At 46.1% G+C, this 16,131-nt stretch overlaps 1 long non-coding RNA gene across 1 annotated transcript in view; it reads right to left on the bottom strand.

Annotated features, from left to right (window-relative positions):
- LOC140911185 (uncharacterized) overlaps positions 1-16,131 on the bottom strand; it is a 466,388-nt gene that overhangs the window by 441,412 nt on the left and 8,845 nt on the right. The window lies entirely within an intron of this gene.

Raw genomic sequence — 16,131 nt, 5'->3', positions numbered from 1 at the left:
AGGACCTTCATGGAGTTGTGAGAGTAGCTTGCGCAGACCCTCCAGCACCAGGGTACACATACAAGGGAGGCTATACCAGTCCAGAAGTGGATTTCTATTGCCATCTGGAAGCTGGCTATCCCAGACTGCTACAGGTTGGTGGCTAACCAGTCAACTGGCAGTGCAGGTTTGTGAGGAGATTACTGATGTGGTTTACCCACAGGTAGCGGGCATAGCTGATGTGCCTGAAATAGCTGGCTTTGAGGGAATGGGGTTCCCAACCTGCTCTGGCCATTGACGGCATAAGGTAAGGTGCTCATAGTTTGCCTGGCACAAGAAGCACAGGACTATGTCAGCTAGAAAGGATACTACTCCATCATGCAGGCCTGCCAGAGAGAGACCCATTTCTGAGCAGCAGTAATGGTTTCATGCAATGTGCCTTGGCAATACTTTGAAAGCCTGGACTGGGCAAGCTTTAGGATGGAGCTTGTGCTTCCAAGCTGAATACAAAAAGAAAACACTGAATTATACCCTCTTCCTCATGTCCAGCCACTAAACTTTTCTATTATAACTGCACTTCCTTCCATGAACGGATGGCTCTACCACCCATCAAACTGGTCAATTCTACTTTTATTCATTAAAGGAATGATTCTCACTGTAATTAGTAGCAGTTTTGCCACTGGCTTCACTGAGACCAGTATCAGGCCCAAAGTGTGAGAAGAGCAGAGTGCCTAATCTTTTACTCTACTCTAGTTTATAGTAGGACATACAGTGCAAATGTCTCCTTGCTTATACCACTACTGAACTGTTTATCTGCTACTGATCGGGTTCACAACATATCAAGCCACTATGTAAATCTCTGTGAAACACTCCCCATTGAAGTATTTTCATTGCAAGTTATCAAATCAGGCCATCCACAAAGGGTTTGTGAACAGAACAATGTCTCCCTGCTTCCTTACTGTTGGATTTAGTTTATTATTTTGGACTGTTGTTTATCCTTAATTGCTCAGGGAAACAACTGCACAAAGTTTCTAGAATCAAATAGTAACTGACAGCCTCTGCTGAACACCAGACTTCCTGATTCATCATTAAAGGGCTCAACGCAGATTCCACAGAAGACGTACAAAAAGCTACTTAGGCATAAATTGTCTACTAAAGGTTACCCTTCTGTTAAGAAGCAGAATAATTGGAATCATACGCTCTTCCTCTGTTGATAATTAACCTCATTGCATTTTAAATCAGGCTGGACACAGCATATTCCAGAAAGACATCATTAAAGAGTGCAAGATAAAAACTCACCCTCCTGCCCTCCAGCTGAGGTATACAGAATCAGTACTGGAATTGCAACTGCACACCCATGGAGCACATTTTATGGTTTCAAAACAAGTTGGCTACACAGTTGTGCAGTTTTAATATTTTGGGGTTGTAAGGTTTGTGTCTCTTAGAAGACAAGTTGTACTGTGGACTCCCCACTTTATACATTTGTCTGGTGTCTTACAAGCACATTTATAACTGAGGGTATGTCTACACTACGAAATTAGGTCAATCTTATAGAAGTCAATTTTATACAGTCGATTGCGTATGTCCTCACTAAGCGCATTAAGTAGGCAGAGTGCGTCCACAGTACCATGGCTAGCATCAACTTTCGGAGTATTGCACTGTTGGTAGCTATTCCACAGTTCCCGCAGTCTCCGCTGCCCTTTGGAATTCTGGGTTGAGCTCCCAATATCTGATGGGGCAAAAACATTGTCGCGGGTGGTTTGGGGTACATGTTGTCAGTTGCCCCCCGCTCCGTGAAAGCAACGGTAGACAATCGTTTCACACCTTTTTTCCGTGCAGATGCCATACTGCTGTCAGCAGATGGTGCAATGGGACTGCTAACCTTCGTCGTCATCCACCGCTTCCACTGCAACTCTACTCTGCTGCTCTTGTCTCAATTCGATAGCGATAGACAATAGCGAATTTCTCCATGTTGTCTGTTATATGCTCCTGGGGACTTGTGTTCTTCCTCAGGAAATGCGCGAGGTGCTAACCGTCATCCTCCACCACTTCCGCTTCAACTCTGCTGTCTTGCTCTCCTGGTGCCATGAATCCACCTTGCAGGTCCTCTCGTCGTTCTGTATAAATATCTATTCTCGTGGCATCTGTCGTCAGATCTGTTGGGTGGGAGGGATAGCTCAGTGGTTTGAGCATTGGCCTGCTAAATCCAGAGTTGTGAGTTCAATCCTTGAGGGGGCCATTTAGGGATCTGGAGCAAAAATTGGGAATTGGTCCTGCTTTGAGCAGGGGATTGGACTAGATGACCTCCTGAGGTCCCTTCCAACCCTGATATTCTATGATTCTATGATCCATTGCTTCTGTTGCAACTCTGCTATCCTGCAGATGCCATACCACGGCAAGCATGGAGCCCACTCAGCTCACCGCTGCTGTTGTGAGCATTGCAAACACCTTGTGCATTATCCTGTAGTGTGCGCAGAACTTGCAAAAGCAGGCGAGGAGGCGATGACAGCGCGGTCACGTGAGTGATGAGGACATGGACACAGATTTCTCTCAAAGCATGGGCCCTGGCAATCTGGACATCCTGGTGGTAATGGGGCAGGTACATGCCGTGGAATGCCGATTCTGGGCCTGGGAAACAAGCACAGACTGGTGGGACTGCATAGTGTTGCGGGTCTGAGATGATTCCCAGTGGTTACGAAACTTTCGCATGCATAAGGGCACATTCATGGAACTTTGTGACTTGCTTTCCCCTGCCCTGAAGCACAAGAATATCAAGATGAGAGCAGCCCTCACAGTTCACAAGCGCATGGCAATAGCCCTGTGGAAGCTTGCAGTGCCAGACAGCTACCGGTCAGTCGGGAATCAATTTGGAATGGGTAAATCTACTGTGGGGGCTGCTGTGATCCAAGTAGCCAGTGCAATCTCTGAGCTGCTGCTATCAAGGGTAGTGACTCTGGGAAATGTACAGCTCATAGTGGATGGCTTTCCTGCAATGGGGTTCCCTAACTGTGGTGGGACATAGACGGAACGCATATCCCTATCTTGGCACCGGACCACCTTGGCCGCCAGTACGTAAACCGCGAGGGGTACTTTTCAATGGTGCTGCAAGCACTGGTGGATCACAAGGGACGTTTCACTGACATCAACATGGGATATCCGGGAAAGGTGCATGACGCTTGCATCTTCAGGAACTCTGGTTTGTTTGAACAGCTGCAGGAAGCAACTTACTTCCCAGACCAGAAAATTACCATTGGGGATGTTGAAATGCCTATATGTATCCTTGGGGACCCAGCCTACCCCTTAATGCAATGGCTCATGAAACCATACACAGGCACCTTGGACAGTAGTAAGAAGCAGTTCAACTATAGGCTGAGGAAGTGCAGAATGGTGGTAGAATGTGCATTTGGACATTTAAAAGCTCGCTGATGCAGTTTACTGACTAGGTTAGACCTCAGCGAAACCAATATTCCCATTGTTATTGCTGTTTGCTGTGTGCTCCACAATATCTGTGAGAGTAAGGGGGAGACGTTTATGGTGGGATGGGAGGTTGAGGCAAACCACCTGGTGGCCAATTACACGCAACCAGACACCAGGGCGATTAGAAGAGCACAGCTGGGCGTCCTGCACATCAGAGAAGCTTTGAAAACCAGTTTCATGACTGGCCAGGCTACGGTATGACAGTTCTGTTTGTTTCTCCTTGATGAAAATCCACCCCCTTGGTTGACTCTACTTCCCTGTAAGCCAACCGACCTCCCCCCTTCAATCACCGCTTTAGAGGCAATAAAGTCATTATTGTTTCAAAATCATGCATTATTCATTCATCACACAAAAAGGGGGAAAACTCGCAAGGTAACCCGGGAGGGGTGGGTGAGGAGGGAAGCACAGGGTGGAGTGGTGGATGAGGGGAGGAGGGAAGGACTAGGCCACACTACAGTTCAAAACTTACTGAATGCCAGCCTTCTGTTGCTTGGGCAATCCTCTGGGGTGGAGTGGCTGGGTGCCTGTAGCCACCTTCCCCCCCGCATTCTTGGGCATCTGGGTGAGGAAGATATGGAACTTGGGGAGGAGGACAGGTGGTTATACAGGGGCTGCAGCGACGATCTGTGCTCCTGCTACCTTTCCTGCAACTCTACCAGATGCCTGAGCATGTCAGTTTGCTCCCCCATTAGACTCAGCATTGCATCCTGCCTCCTCTCATCGCGCTCCTGCCTCCTCTCATCGCATTCCTCCCTCCTCTCATCGCATTCATTTAACGCTTTCCTGGTCTCTGCCATTGTTTGCCTCCATGCATTCTGCTGTGCTCTTTCAGTGCGGGAGGACTGTATGAGGTCTGAGAACATTTCATCTCGAGTGCGTTTTTTTCGCCTTCTAATCAGCGCTAGTCTCTAGGACGGAGATGGTAGGGGGAGTGTAGAAACATTTGCAGTTGTGGGAGGAAAAAAAGGGAGAGTAGTATTTAAAAAGATACATTTTAGAGAACAAAGGGAAGACTATTTCACACTGAATCAAGCGATTCACATTACATAGCACATGTGCTTTTGGTACAAGGTCGCATTTTGCCTCTTATATTGAGTGCCTGCCGGTTTGGTGTGAGACATCACACATGCTCGTCTCGGCAACAGAATTCGGCTTGCAGGCAGCCATGGTAAGGCAAAGGGTTTCGGCTTCTTCAACCTTCATAACATGTGGGAATGCTTTCAAACAGCAGCGCCCTCCTTTCCTATACCAAGCAAAGCCCATTGGGTTGGCCATTTAAAAGGAGGGGCTGCGGTTTTAGGGTGAATGTGCAGCACAACCCAACGCACCCATCCCCAATTCTCTGGGATGATCGCTTCACCCCCCACTGCATGGGTAGTATCAGGGAAGATCCCTGTCAGCCAAACTCAAACAGCTCAGCATGAACGGGCCTCCCCCAACCGCGTGGCTGACAGCGGGGATGATTTCTTTTCAGCCAACGGTAAACAGCCCAGCAGGAACGGACACCTCTGAATGTCCCCTTAAACAAATGTCCCATATTTGAACCAGGTGACCATGAATGATATCACTCTCCTGTGGCTAACACAAAGAGATAAAGAACGGATGTTGCTTGAATGCCACCAAAGCCCGGGCCCATTCGCTGCAATGCTTTGTTCTGCAATTATTCCAGACTACTTGCTACTAGCTTGGCGTGGTAAAAATGTCCTACTATGGAGGACGGAATAAGGCTGAGCTCCCCAGAAACCTTCTGCAAAGGCTTTTAGAGTACCTCCAGGAGAGCTTCATGGAGATGTCCCTGAAGGATTTCCGCTCCATCCCCAGACAAGTTAAGAGACTTTTCCAGGAGCTATACTGGCCACAAAGGCATCCCAAGTCTTCAGGGCAAATTAATCATTAAACATGCTTGCTTTTAAACCCTGTATTATATTTTCAGAGGTACACTCACCAGAGGTGCCTTCTCCAGCTTCATGGTCCAGAAGCCCGCCTTGGGAGGGTTGGGAGGATATTGGCTGCAGGGTGATGAAAAGTTCCTGGCTGCCGGGGAGAAGGGATTCTCTGCTTGCCTGCTGTGCGCTATCCTCAACCTCCTCCTCCTCCTCCTCAACAAAATCCTCATCCCTGTTGCTTGAGACTCCCCCCTTGAAGGTGTCCATGGACAGTGGTGGGGTAGCGGTAGGGGCGCTCCCTAGAATTGCATGCAGCTCATCATAGAAGTAGCATGTATGGGGCTCTGACCTGGAGTGACCGTTTGCATCCTTTGTTTTTTGGTAGGCTTGCCTGAGCTCTTTCATGCAGCACTGTTGTGTGCCCCTGTTGTAGCCTCTGTCCATCATGCCCTTGCCATTTCGTCTTTTGGAATGAAGCTCTGCCTGCATGGATTCTTCTCCCTATTCAGCGATCAGATCCAGTGTCTGCCATTTGGTCCATGCTGGAGCTCTTTTGTGATTCTGGGACTCCAAGATCACCTGTACTGATCAGCTTTCCACGCTGGCCAAACAGGAAATGAAATTCAAAAGTTTCCGGGGCTTTTCCTGTCTACCTGGCCAATGCATCTGAGTTGAGAGTGCTGTCCAGAGTGGTCACAATGGAGCACTCTGGGATAGCTCCCGGAGGCCAATACCATCGAATTACATCCACACTACCCCAAATTCGACCCAGCGATGTCGATTTTAGCACTATTCCCCTCGCCGGGGAGGAGTACAGAAATCGATTTTAAGAGCCCTTTAAGTCTACAAAACAGGCTTGGTCGTATGGATGGGTGCAGGGTTAAATCGACCTGAACTCATAGTGTAGACCAGGGCTGATTTAATGCATTCTTAACTTCTCTGAAGCAGGTGTGGTCATGCCTCAGTTTCAACTCCACAAGTGATCTAGTCTCCCTCTTGTGGTAGGCAATTTAATTGTGGTAATTTAGTTCTTCAGTTTCCCTTCTAGTAGAATAGGCTGCCCCTCCATCCAAACCAAAAAGTCATTCCTTTCTAGGGCAAATAAAGAGTTCCAACTCACACAAAAATCAGTCAGTCCTCCCCAGGCTCAACTGTCCATCACCCCAATTGATGCAAGATTCTCTCGTAGTCCTTCACCCATCCCCAGGCCACAACTTTTACCTCTTGACACAGCCAACCTGTTCTGTCACCCTCCTTTAGGGTCACAGGGTTCCATCTCCCCTTATCAGTAGTCAAGCCATTCTTCACTTCCCCAAGCCACTACCTGCCTCCAAGTTTTTCCAATTACATGCTAGGGTTTTGCACACCTCTAGGTCATGCCAAGGGAGTCCAGGTACTCCCTCTCCTCTGAGGACCCTAAGTTGTGGGCAGTTAACTTCCCTGATTCACATTTCCAAGAGCCACTTCCTCTCAGGCTATTCTCAGGCTTCTTCACCTCAGTAACTCATGGGTTCCATTTTCAGCTCCCTCTAGGGAGCCACCAGCAGCTCTTCCTTATATCCATCCCTGACATGCCTTGCACCAAAATGCAGCTCCTGAAATCCAAGACCTGCCTTTCATCCTGCTTCTTTCTTCCCAACATGCCTTGCTCACAACCTAGCCACACAATCAGTCTGGAAATTACAGCTCCCAGAACTTTGTTCTTAAAGGAGCTGAGGGAACTAAGGCCCCAAACAGATGTGCTGGGGCACATCTGCCTTTAAAGGGCCAGCACATAACATTGCAAAAATCATGTGTCAGGCAGGCCCCCACAAAAATGAGATTTTAAAAATAAGGTTACATGATGTTTTTATCTGTCTTCTGATTTCTGTATGGTCTCCTTTGAGGGTGGGGAGAAGTTTGCAGTATAAAACTCAACATAAATCTCCAAATGCTGTGTGAAAAAAGGCACAGTTTTTTTTCCCTTTTGGGAAATATTCCTTTCGGTGTATATTGTGATCTGAAAGTTGAAAGACAAACCATGCTAAAGATTATGTTCTCTCTTTGTTTTTTTATTTTCATACACAAGCTAAGCATGATGGTGAAAGATTCCCTTAGGGCTCCAACAATAGCGACACCACAGTCCTGCCGTGTGGTCCAGTAGCATGGTCTAGTGGACAGGGCACTAATGCAGGAGATGTGGGTTCTATGCCCTGATCTGCTGGGTGACATTGGGCAAGTCTCTTCATGCCTCTGTTTCTCCTGCCTAGCTAGATTGTAAACTCTCTGGGTAAGTGCCTAGCACAACTTAGCAACAATCTTAGTTGGGGACTCTAGGCATTAGAGTAACACAAATAAATAATAATAAAGAGGTATCCTTAAAAAGAATCAGTGGTTCAATATTTTTCATAGTATAGTTTCTTTTTTGTCACTCTCCTCCCCCATACAAATGATCTGGGTACAGGAAAGAAGCACTGGATTCCAAAGAACTCAGTGGAGAAGGGCTGCCTATTCTAACTGTGTTCTGGGAATTACGTACATTTCTTATCTTGGAACTACAGGATATGGCAATAAATGCTATTAATCAGATATCTTTCTCACTTCATCTTTGTTAAGCATAAAAACATTTTTTCACTATGACAATGCTAGTTACAAAACTGAACAATCAATAGAGTAAGTTTTATCGTTAAAAAAAAACAAGCTGTAATAATACCCTATAAAATTGCAAAGTACAATGCAATGTGTTTTTTTTAATGAAATATAATTTTTATATGTACTGTGTACTTTCAGTACCATGGACCACTAACCAGACAATAGATGACAAGGCTGTGTCTCTGACTTGTTTTTATAGATATTTTACTTACAAAAAAATAAACTGTATATTCATCCAGGCAAGCCACATACTGATTCCTCTGCATTTGTCAAAGTAACCACAATCAACTATCTTTATAACTGGAGTGGCGTGTCCTACAAATATTGGAATGGAACAGTCTCCTCAGAAAAATAAGGAATTGTAAAAACAGTGGGTCTCCTGTTTTTGAAATGAAATGAAAACCTTCATGTTTTAAAATATTTAACACATGGAGAAAGCATATTCTCAGGTTGCCTCTTCTGGTGTTTTTCTGTTTTCCTTATTGCACTGCAGACAACCCCATGTTGTTATTTCCCTTTTTTCTTTTTCTTTTTTTTTTTGTAATCTTAAGTATAGTTTCTCTGTTCTGGACACATTCCAGCACAATGGGAACAAAATATTTTGTCATGTGCTATACATAGTAATTTCCTCTGAAATATCCTCTATTACTGGTAAAAGAAAGGAAATAAACCAGCTTTTTTCCCACTAGCAATTTGCTGCTCACATAAAAGTCTATGCTCCAAAAATCAGGCATAGGTAGCAGAGAGTACATTGGTACAGAAGACAGAGAATTTATTAAAACAAAAACAAGCAAACAAAACAAAAAACAGCTGAATGATCAGTCTGAACTGTGTGTTCAGGTTCCAAGATCAAAATCAACAAATGTGCATACAGGCACCACCGTCCTCTCTGCCCCAAATGAAAGATAATTAGGGTAAATCTGAAGAATTTGGAGCTTTACAGCTGATGTAAATTCTTACAATATGACACCACCACTTTTTCCTATTTAAATGTTATATTTATTAAGCATTAATTTATAATCATTACTAATAAAAGGACACACCATCAAGTTGACGTAAGCCCAAAGTATAGATCGTGAGACAAGTTTTTAGGAACAGGAAATGTCATACCAAATCAAACCAGTGGCCCAGTATCCTGTCTCTGGCCCTGATTCAGGAAAACATCCATAGGCATGTCAACACATAAGTACATGCTTAAGTCCTATGTAGGTCCCTGGGACTTAAGCACATGCTTAAAATCAGGCTTTCCTGAGTTGGGGCTTCTGACAACGGCCAGTACCGGATATTTCAGAGGAAGGTACAGGAGACCCCCATAGTGGACAATTAGAGAATTGCCAGCCAATATGGGACATTCCTTCTCCTAACCTCCATCACTTATCTCATCTAGAATAAAAAGTGTGTTGTTAAAATATCTCAGCTAAACATCCTAACACATTTGAAAGGTCTAGTGTAGACAAGACATGCTGTCTTTAACACATGTTAAGCTGGTCGTGTTACAGCCTAATATCTGTTAAAGAATATGCTGCCATGTCTACACTACACTCTTCAAATGTTAGTTGGAATGTGTCCACTAGCACATTCTAACAACACATCTTTAAACCCCAGTCTAGAAAGGACTTATGTCCTTCAGCATGAGGGACGATATCCCTTATATATAGTTTTCCCTTTCTAATCTAATGGTGGATGTTCTCATTATCCAGCTAATCCTAAAATTAAAAAAATCCGTTTTTTTTTAAATTCCAAAAATAAAAACATTGATTGGTTGGGATATAAACATTCCTCTGAAGTGTTTTCAAACCTAAAACTGAAGTATTTTGCCCGTGTCTAACATCTCAAGAGTAAAAATGATTAGAAATTCACTATAAACAAATGTGTAACTGACTAGTCTACTTCATTGAGTAAACAGAGAAAAATGAGGAAACAAACAAATGGTGAAGAGTACATTGAGGTTTTTGTTTAAATATTCATTGTAAGTTGTTGCCACATGATTAGGCTATTTTATTAAAATATGGAGACCAATTCTGTGCTGTGACTGGTTAGGAGGTACAGAAGTGGCTTTAGGTCACCTGGATTCTGAACTGCTGGAAGAGCTTGTTGCAGGGCAAGTACACCTTGTCCCCCTTTGTGGCAGGGCACAGGCATTGCAGCCCCACGGTTAAGTCTACCTGCCATCCCTTAGCCTCAGACCAGTACGGCCCAATGACCAGGGTCAATAGGGTCACCCTTGCTGTCAGGGCAGTATGGCCCAATGGCCAGAGTCAGTAGAACTGCCCACTCTCTCGGGCTGTATGGACTAGTGGTCACAATCGGTATGGCTGCCCTCCTTAACAGGGCTATTTGGCCTAGTGGCCAGGGTCAGGGATGTGGGCCGCCAACCAGGGGTAAGGGTAAAGGCGGTCAGGGTAGTGGGACCTGGGCCCTCCCTCTCCACTGGGTCCCAGCCCAGGGCCCTGGCAGTAGCAAGTGTGCGTGCCACTGAGTCACTGGCTCAAGATCCAGTTCGATATCCGGTCCACTTTCTAGCTCCCTTGGGCTACTTCCTACCTTATTTCATGATGCTGTGGTCTGGATGTCTTTGGAGTCTCCGGGTTCCTCAGCCTGCACTGCTCCCAGTGACTCCAGCCTCTGTTGGGCATCCACAGGTATCCAGGCATCTACCTGGGTCTCAGCACCTCTGCTCTCATGGTCTCAGGATCCAGTTGCTCCTGGACTGGAGCCTGCAAGGTGCATCCTTCCTCTCCAACAGTCACTATAGAATGAACAGGGCTGCTCCCTTTTATTCTGCTGCAACTGTTGGAGCAGGGACAAGGGGGCATGACTTCCTCTGCCCAGAGTTGTGGGGTTAACCCCTTCATGTCCAGTGTGGGGCAAGTACACCCCGTCACAGAGCTAAAATGCTTCCATCCCAGCATGATTTGAAGTAGCTCTAATTTATGGCAACTCTTAAGGGTTGCTTATGGGCTGCATCCCCATAGTGCACAATGTTATGCATAAGGCTACATTTTAGTCACGGGTATTTTTAGTAAAAGTCATGGACAGGATACGGACAGTAAACAAAAATTCACAGCCTGGGACCTGTCCATGACTTTCACTATATAATAGGGCTGTCAAGCAATTAAAAAAATTAATCACAATTAATAGCGCTGTTAAAAAATAATAGAATACCATTTGTTTAAATATTTTTGGATGTTTTCTACATTTTCAAATACATTGATTTCAATTACAACACAGATACAACATGTACAGTGTTCACTTTATATTTATTTTATCACAAATATTTGCACTGTAAAAAAACAAAAGAAACAGTATTTTTCAATTCCCCCATTACTAGTACTGTAACGCAATCTCTTTATTGTTAAAATTGAAGTTACAAATGTAGAATTATGTACAAAAAAACCCTGCACTCAAAAATAAAACAGTGTAAAACTTTAGAGCCTACCAGTCCACTCAGTCCTACTTCTTGTTCAGCCAATCGCTCAGACAAACAAGTTTGTTTACATTTGCAGGAGATAATGCTGCCCACTTCTTGTTTACAATGTGACCTGAAAGTGAGAACAGGCATTCTCATGGCACTGTTGTAGCTGGCGTTGCAAGATATTTACGTGCCAGATGTGCTAAAGATTCATATGTCCCTTCATGCTTCAACCACCTTTCCAGAGGACATGTGTCCATGCTGATGTTGGGTTCTGCTCGATAACGATACAAAACAGTGCAAACTGACGAATGTTCAGTTTCATCATCTCAGTCAGATGCTACCAGCAGAAGATTGATTTTCTTTTTTGGTGGTTCAAGTTCTGTAGTTTCCACATCGGAGTGTTGGTCTTTTGAGACATCTGAAAGCATGCCCCACACCTCGTCCCTCTCAGATTTTGGAAGGCACTTCAGATTCTTAAACCTTGGGTTGAGTGCTGTAGCTATCTGTGATGAAGTGGGACTGTTCTTAATGTTTCCTCTGAATACTGTAGGGGTGCCTCAGTTTCCCCTAGGCATTTCTTAAGTATCTAGGTGGTGGGATAAGGGTGTATGATCATTGCAGACCCCTAGAGGGCACGTGTGTGCAGGGGTCTGGACACAGAGAATGGCCAACACCCTGTTTCCTAGCAACTGATGGCCTGGCCCTTCCCCCCTGCAAGGTGAGAGCTAAAGGGTTGGAGAACAAAAGAATCAGGTGACCTCCTGGCCCAGGAAATGGACAAAGCCCAGAGGAGGAGGGGCTGGAGTGGGAGTCAGTTTGGGGCTGGATGGGGATGAGGAGTGAAGTGCAGACGTGGTTTTCTAGCTCACTGCCTCCCAAAATGGACCCAGCTGAGGAGTCCTGTTCTCTGTACCTACAAGCTTTATTTTAGACCATGTTCCTGTCATCTAATATACCTCTGTTTTACTGGCTGGCTAAGAGTCATGTCTGACTCCGAAGTTGGGGTGCAGGACCCTCTGGCTTCCCCAGGACCGCGCCTGGGCGGACTGGCTGTGGGAAGCGCACGGAGGGGCAGAGGATGCTGAATGCTCCAAGGTCAGACCCAGGAAGGTGGAAGCTGTGTGAGCTTCTTGCCCTGAAGACAGTCTGCTCACAGGAGGGAGACTTCACCAGCATCCTGCCTGGCTTCCAAGGGAGAAGTTCCAGAGCATCGCCCGGGGACTCCGTGACACTATCTTTAGAAATCTCACATTGGTACCTTCTTTGCATTCAGTCAAATCTGCAGTGAAAGTGTTCTTAAAATGAACAACGTGCTGAGTCATCATCAGAGACTGCTATAACATGAAATATATGGTAGAATGTGGGTAAAACAGAGCAGGAGGCATACAATTCTCCCCACAAGGAGGTCAGTCACAAATTTATTTAATGCATTATTTTTTTAATGAGCGTCATCAGCATGGAAGCATGTTCTCTGGAATGGTGGCCAAAGCATGAAGGGGCATATGAATCTTTAGCATATCTGGCACAAATACCGTGCAACACCAGCTAGAAAAGTTCCATGCAAACACCTGTTCTCGCTTTCAGGTTACATTGTAAATAAGAAGCGGGCAATATTATGTCCCGTAAATGTAAACAAACTTGTTTGTCTTAGCAGTCATCTGAACAAGAAGTAGGACTAAGTGGACTTGTAGGCTCTAAAGTTTTACACTGTTTTGTTTTTGAGTGCAGTTATGTAACAAAAAAAAACTACATTTGTAAGTTGCATTTTCACGATAAAAAGATTGCACTCCAGTACTTGTATGAGGTAAATTGAAAAATACTATTTCTTTTATCATTTTTACAGTGGAAATATTTGTAATCAAAAATAATATAAAGTGAGCATTTTGTATTCTGTGTAGTAATTGAAGTCAATATATTTGAAAATGTAGAAAAACATCCCAAAATATTTAATAAATTTCAATTGGGATTCTATTCTTTAACCGTGCAATTAAAACTGCAATTAATCGCAATTAAATGTTTTTAATTGCAATTAATTTTTTTGAGTTAATCACATGATTTAATTGCGATTAATCAACAGCCCTACTATATACCCTTAATTAAAACTTGGGCCAGGGGGCCATGGGTGCTGGGGGGACACTCCGGGAGCAGCATGGGTGCTGGGAGGGAGGCAGGCAGTGGTGTATGGCCCGGGCCCCCCATTGGTGCTGAGGAAGCGGCAGGCAGCCCAGGATCCCTGCTGGCACTGGGAGGGGGGGAGTGGGCAGCGACACACGACCGAGGACCCCGCTGGCACTGGTGGGGAGGGAACAGGTGGCGGAAAGTGATCCAGACCCCCTGCTACTGCTTGTGGGGGCAGCGGCACATGGACCGGGGGGGGGGGCATTGGGCAACGTGTGGCCCGGGACCCATGCTGGGGGTGGGGAGGATTGGCGGAGCTGGCAGGTTCCCTACCTGGCTCTGACTGCCATGTCTCTGCAGCTCCTAGGGGGAGGGGCGGCCAGGGGAGCTCCACACACTATTCCCACCACAAGCGCCGACTCCTCAGCTCCCATTGGCAGGGAATTGCAGCCAATGGGAGCTGCGGGGGCCGCACCTGCGGGCACGGGCAGTATGTGGAGCCCTCCTGACCCCTCTGCCTAGGAGCTGCAGGGACATGTCGGTAGGAGTCCCCCCGAGGTAAGCACCGTCCCACACCCCAATGCTTGCTGCAGTCCTGAGCCCCTTCCCATACCCAAACTGCTGGTGCTGCTGATCCAGAGGCTGCCTGGCTCGGGCAGTCCCTGAGCCAGCTGCACCGGCCACTGCAAAAGTCACGAAGGTCACAGAATCTGCGACTTCCGTGACCAACCTGCAGCCTTAGTTATGGGCACTTCCTCTTCCATCCCCAGCCCTGACCCCAGCAAACAACCCACGTCAGGGGCAGTGTTGGGCTGTTTATATTCATTCTGCACTGCCCCTGCACTGGGGGAATTCTTATCCAGCATTTGCAGCTCCTGTAAGGTCCCTCTACACTGCCTGAGTGGCATGTAAGGGTGAGGGAGCGGGTTAGAATTGAGCTCATTTTTAATATGACCGTGTCCCTTTTTTCAGTTGGAAACAAATGGGACGGGATGGGTGAGTGGAGGTGCAGGCATAGTATGTCACATGCTGCCTGAGTATCCCCTCTAGAACTGGTATGAAAAGGTGAGTAGAAGATGCCAACCAGCATGAGGAATTTAACAACAAAGTCTGCTGTCTCCATGACTTCCCAATCCCATGGATGCAGCGGGAAGACTGCCTGCATCCAGCAGGCCAAACAGAAGACAAATTTATGAACATTTGTAAAGAATTTCTTCCTTTGTTTGCACCTATATTACCTCTCCAGAGGATTGGACAACAGATATGGCAACTTTAGTGTACTTCTTACCAGAGAGAGAACTTCTAAAGACAATTACATCATAGTAGTGCCTAGGAGCTCTTTGCTAGCACATTTTGGGCCTGACTTCCAGAAGTACCAACACCAGTCTCAATTGCCCAGCTCCTGAAAGGCAGTTGGGCACCTAAATACCTTTGAAAATCTGGGCCTATGTGCCTGACCCTGTGAGTTGCTAAGCACCTTCTGCAGGTTGCTAAGTACTCTCAACTCCTACAGATGGCTCCTAGAAGGTTACGTTATTAGGTCACTTCCTCTCCCAGTGAGAGCAGAGTAGGGTGAAACACAACCATTCTCCCATTTTACACCCATGTTACACTCACTTTGCAGATCTGACTGTCTACACAAGATGCAAGACAGGGGAGAATCAGCCCCATAAATTGCCATTTTGTGTTTATATGTTAGCTATTTGGCCTTGTAGAAATACAAGTGGAGGAGAGCTGTTATACTGAGAAGGGGTTCACTTTACACAATGTATTTCAATTTATGTTAGGGCTTGGCTACACTTACGAGTTACAGCGCAATAAAGGAGCCCCGGGTGCACTAGCTCACTACCCATCTGCACTGGCAAGGCATGTGGAGCGCTTTGAGTCTGTGGCTACAGGGCTGCTGGTACTCCACCGTGGCGAGTGGAATAACGTTTGCTGCGCCCCAGCTGGAGTGCTGCAGTGCCAGGGTGAACGAGGTGTTGCATTACTGTGCTCTGATCAGCCTCTGGAAACGTCCCATAATCTCCTTAAGTCAAGTGGCCACTCTTATTGTTTTTGAATCGCTGCAGGAATGCATATATGCCCTTTGAAAGCTCCATTTCTGACAGCCAGCTGCTTATCTGCTCTGAGACAAAGCAACCATTAGTGTGGAATGCTGTGTGAGAGAGAGGGGCGGGGGATCTGCTGCTGTCTGAACTTACAAGACGGCATGCGGATATGTTCTCAACCCCCCACAAACCCACTCTCTCTCCCCACACACACACCACATTCCCTGTCACACTCCACCCCACCCCCCACATTTGAAAAGCACATTGCAGTCACTTGCATGCTGGGATAGCTGCCCATAATGCATTGCTCCCAATGCCACGGCAAGTGCCACAAATGTGGTCACGCCTGTGTGCTTGAAGCTGTCAGGGTGGACAGATTGCAGCGCTTTCCTTACTGTGCTCTCCGAAGGCTGGTTTAACTCTAAGCGCTCTACATCTGCAAATGTACCCATGCCCTCAGTAAAGTTTTAGCATTTAAATTGAACACTGTGGCATTCCAGTATTCACTCCTTTTGTTTGTTCTTTGCTGAATGGTTAAGCTGTACACAGTTAAGTGATTTAGTAGCTTGTTTAA

Source organism: Lepidochelys kempii, chromosome 5 (genome assembly GCF_965140265.1).
Source record: "Lepidochelys kempii isolate rLepKem1 chromosome 5, rLepKem1.hap2, whole genome shotgun sequence".
NCBI classification, from domain to species: Eukaryota; Metazoa; Chordata; order Testudines; family Cheloniidae; genus Lepidochelys; species Lepidochelys kempii.
The sequence above is the reverse complement of the archived record's forward strand: the minus strand, read 5'-3'. Positions and strand labels throughout refer to the sequence as shown.